The sequence below is a fragment of the Mastomys coucha genome, unplaced genomic scaffold, assembly GCF_008632895.1.
Source record: "Mastomys coucha isolate ucsf_1 unplaced genomic scaffold, UCSF_Mcou_1 pScaffold5, whole genome shotgun sequence".
NCBI lineage: Eukaryota > Metazoa > Chordata > Mammalia > Rodentia > Muridae > Mastomys > Mastomys coucha.
This window is the reverse complement of record NW_022196911.1, coordinates 49,850,480-49,855,350: the sequence shown is the minus strand read 5'-3', so window position 1 is coordinate 49,855,350 and position 4,871 is coordinate 49,850,480.

Sequence of the window (4,871 nt, the reverse complement as noted above, 5' to 3'; positions counted from 1 at the left end):
CAAGCTGAGTGCTCATGCTTGCGTAGAAGACACTTAATCTACTGAGCTAAACTGTAACCTTCAAGCTACATCATTGACTCACTTGGTCTTTCTGCCTGACTCATTTATCCTCTCTAGCCAACATCAGGCACCTTAGTATAATCTGATCTCTGTCTCAGAAGCCCCAGTTTTGTTTCCTGTCTACACACACACACACACACACACACACACACACACACACACACACTTCTCACTGTGCACTCAGTCACTAGCTCTCCTTACATTTCCTCACAACTCTCTGAGTTGACACACGATTCTTCCACACATAAAGACTTCCATTCCCACATTGGTAATTCTTCTAAATTGCATCTTGTCCTTTAGGAATCCTTTCTGGACTTTTATAGCTGGAGTCCAATGTTCTTCATCAGAACTTTGACTAGAATATTAGCAAAGCGACTTCCTTCTCATACAACATCACGGAGCCGGAAGCTGCGGTTGCAACATCTTGATTCAGCAGCTTCCTGACAGATTGGGAGGAAGGAGGCTGCAGAGCCAAGGGCAGAGGGTGACTACTCATCCCTGGGAAGGCTGGCTTGAAGTTGCAGTCAAGATCAAGAACTGTCAGCTGGGCAGATGTGGTGCATGCCTTTAATCCCAGCACTTGGGAGGCAGAGGCAGGCAGATTTCTGAGTTCGAGGCCAGCCTGGTCTACAAAGTGAGCTCCAGGACAGCCAGGGCTATACAGAGAAGCCCTGTCTCGAAAAACCAAAAACCAAAAAAAAAAAAAAAAAAAAAAAAAAAAAAAAAAAAAGAAAGAAAGAAAGAAAAAAGGTCAAGAACTGTCTTCTCAATGTGCTGTTAGAAGCAGTTAAGAAGCAAGACAATTTGTGGTCCAAGAGGTGAGCCTGAGAAGACCTCAGAGGCAGAGGGAGGCAGGAGATGGGTGAGGAGGTCAGAGGTGGCTGTGTTGATTCTTATATTGATCTTCAGCTTTCTCCACTTCCCATACAATAGACAAAAAAATATCATTGAATTGAATTGAATTACTAGCTCTCTTGAAGAACATTCTTTAAAATTTAGTTTTACTTTTTTTAATTTGTGTGTGTGTGTGCTTGCCTGTGCGCATTCGTGCACGCGCAGGTATTAGTGAGGGCCAGAAGAAAATGTCAGATTCCCTGGAGCTAGAGTTATAGGTAGTTGTGAACTGCTAATTTGGGTGCTGAGAACTGAACTTGGGTCCTGTGGAAGAGCAGGGTGCACTCTTAACCCCTGGGCCATATCTCCACGTGTATCTTCCCTCCCCCTCTTCCTTCCTCTGATTCTTTCTAACTTTTGTATGTATGAATGTGTGTGTTGGTGTGCATTCATGCCACAGTGCATACATGGATGTCAGAGGACTACTTGTGGAAGATGAGTTTTGTCTTTTTACCTTGCAGCTCCTGAGTATAGCTGAGGTTGTCAGTCTCGGCAGCAAGCAACTTGACCTACCAAGTCATCTCACAGACCTCTAGACTATTCTTGTGTAGTGGTGCACACATAATTTCACAGCACTCAGGAGGCCTGGTGAGGTAATTCTCTACAAGTTCAAGGCTACATCTTTTGGGTATCTCTCACTGGCTTTTTTGTTGTCCTGCCTTGCATTGTACATATATGGATGTGACCTATTTTTTTTCCCTGAGTCACTAGGAGAAAGATTACTGCTTTGAGTCATTTTTGAAGGTCCCTTGGGGCTTTAGGTTTAGCTGAAGTACTGAAGAGTATTTATATATGCATGTATGTATATATGTATGTATGTATATGTGTGTGTATGTTTGTATGTATGTATGTATTTATTTATTTACTTAAGATAGGGTCTTAATATGTAGCCCAAGCTGATTTTAAACCTTCTATCCTGCCTCTGCCCTCTCTAGTGATAGGATAATAGGCATGTGCTGCCACATCTGGTGAATCCCACAAATGTGTGTCTATGTAGAAATAATGAGTGTGGCCGGGGCAGTGGTACTTACCTTTAATCCCAGTACTCAAGAGGCAAGGGCAAACAGATATCTGTGAATATGAGGCCAGCATAATCTCTATAGTGAATTCCAGGGCAGCCAGGGCTATGTAGAGAGACTGTATCTCAAAAAACAAACAAACAAAATAATGAGTGTGCGTGTTTGTTGTGCATGCTTGTTTCATCGTTTTTAGACCTTATTTTTGCATACTGGTTATACCGACTGAGACAAAAACAAACACGTGGGCTCTCAGAGTTTAGTCCAAGGTCTCTGAGGATCGTAAATGTTTAGTCCACTAGTGGTTTCTTTAAAGACCAGTATATGTTCTCCTGTGAGACTTCATGGGAACCACTCTTCTTTGCTTTTATTTCTTTATGTTATGAAATTTGAAATCAGAAGTCAGTGTATCACTTACACCCTGATCCTCTGATTGAAGTATGAGTCTTTATAACTAAGAACTAACAGCTTGAAAAAACTCTGGTCTTTATCAGAGTATTAATGTATATATATATATGTTCTCATAGATCTGTAGTTACTTGCTTATCCTTTCTGTATGCTTAGTTTATAATTAATGAAGAATGGAAGAAATTTGATCGAAATATTTCTTTAAATGTCTAATACTGAACTGGCCAATCTCATGCCCTCAGCTTCATGTTGCCATTGAACCCTTGAAGCATAAATACTTTAAACTGAGATTATGTTGTAAATAGTAAAACAATTGTAAATAGTAAAACAAAACAAAGCACATGGGGCAAATGAGATGGCTCAGCAGGTAAAGGAGCTTTCTTTTCACCAAGCCTGATGCCCTGCGTTCAATCTCTGGAAGGACAGAACTCGTTCCCGTAAGCTGTCTCTTGATCTCCATATATGTAGCTTGACACACCTCTGCATCATGAACATATACACTGTTTTGGTTATCATTCACTGTTGACAGAGCCTAGAATCACCTGGGGAAAGAAGTCTCAGTGGAGTAATTGTCTTTACCACACGGGTCTGTGGACTTGTCTGTGAGACCTTGTCTTAATTGACGTAGGAAGGCGTAGTCCACAATGGACAGGCCCTGGGCTGTATAAGAAAGCTAGCTGAGTGAACAAAATTGAATTCTGGGAAAAAGAAAGTCACTTTTCTTTAAGGATGTGGCTCCTGACAGGTCAGTCACATCTCAGAGGATGACTTCACACCAGGTTTGTATGGGTAGCACACATTTGAGTTCATGGGTCATTAAAAAAAAAAATAAAAAAGGAAATGAGGTTAGGGGTTAGAGAGGTGAGGGTAGATCTAGGAGGGGTGAGGAGGGAATGGGATTGATTATACCTCATGAAATTCTCAAAGAATTAATTTAAAAAGCATATCTATCTAGCCATGAGAGTGAGTCTGTAGGAAAGCATCCTCCCCCATGGGTCCTCTGTAAGGCCTTGGCTCTGAGTGAGTTTCCTGCTCCAAGAAAACACTGCCTGGAGTTCCTGGCCCGACTTCCTTCAGCTGTGGACTGTGACCTGGAAGTACAAGATGAAATCAACCGTTTCCTTCCCTAAAATGGCTTTTGGTCCAATATATATATTTAAAGTGCAGAAACAGAAAGCAAATGCTAGCACACACACGCGCACGTGCACACACACACATACACACACACACACACTGAATAAAAATGTAAAGTGGATGCTGAATTTTGAAGTCTTTTTTATTTAAAAATGTAAGATGTGTTTGAATGAAAATGAGGACATGGCAGCTCCTAGGTGTGGTTGAGGAGAAGGTTTTTATTGTAGGTAAGAAGGAGAAAACAGAGGCTTTTGGAAAGGTCCAGATCAAAGTGGGACATGAAAGGAGAGAATGGGGAAGAGCAAGAAGAGGGGTGTGGGGAGACCAAGAGGATCAAGAGAGCAAGTAGTCAAGATGGCTGAATTTTATAGGAAAGAGAAGCTGAGGGGAGGGAGGCGAAGCCCAGCTGTTGGGCTGGAGAGGCTTAGGGTAGGGGTGGGGTGAGATGTGCTGGGCAGAGCCACAGGGACGGAGTGAGACTTGTCCTGGGTTTCTTTGGGACCTAGCAGTATCTTCAGTACACTTTATATGGACTGCATGCTGAACGATAAGTATTTGGGATACTGGGTGAGATAAGCTATTACTGAAGTCCACTGCATGGTTCTTCTTACCTTTCTTCCACATGGCTTCCGTAGAGTTTAAAGCTGCTTTGTTGCTGGCGTTGGGTCTTGTGAGCCTGTCCTCTGTCCTTCCTTTTCAAAGACCTGTACCAAATATTACCAGAAAACTTACCACCACTCACACGTTTGAGGACTTACTGGCCTGCTGCTTCAAAATAAAGTTACATTTGATAGTGCTTTCACCTAGATGAAAATAAGTCTAGATGTGTTAAATTATCAGGAAAAAGTTAGCCATAATTTCCTCTCTCTCATTTAATCATAAACACATAAGCCAGGCTTGTGGACCAATACGTGCAAGTATTGGTCCACCCATTCTTGTGGCTTGACCATAGGATGGGAATTCAGACACACTCTTGAAGCTTTAACCTGCCTCCCAGCTATGTCAAGGAGGGCTGAGTCAATGCTAGGGGCTGTGTTAGCTTTCTATTACTATAGAACAGATTGATGAAAGTTTAGGGACCTGAAACAACACCTCTTCATCAGCTTATATGCTCTGTATGTTAGAAATTCAGTGTACCAGGGCCAGAGTCTCTGCTGGTGGTTCCCTGCCCTTGGTGTCACAGGGTGAAATCAAGGTGTTTGTGTGTCTTACTTCATCGGGAAGCTACTACCTCTTGCTCATTAGCAGGATCCAGTCAGTTCCTTGGGGGTATGGGACTTAGGTCCTTGTTCCCTTGCTAGCTGTCAGTCAGCGATGACCAGTCTCTGCTCTTAGGCTGTGTGTGTGTGTGTGTGTGTG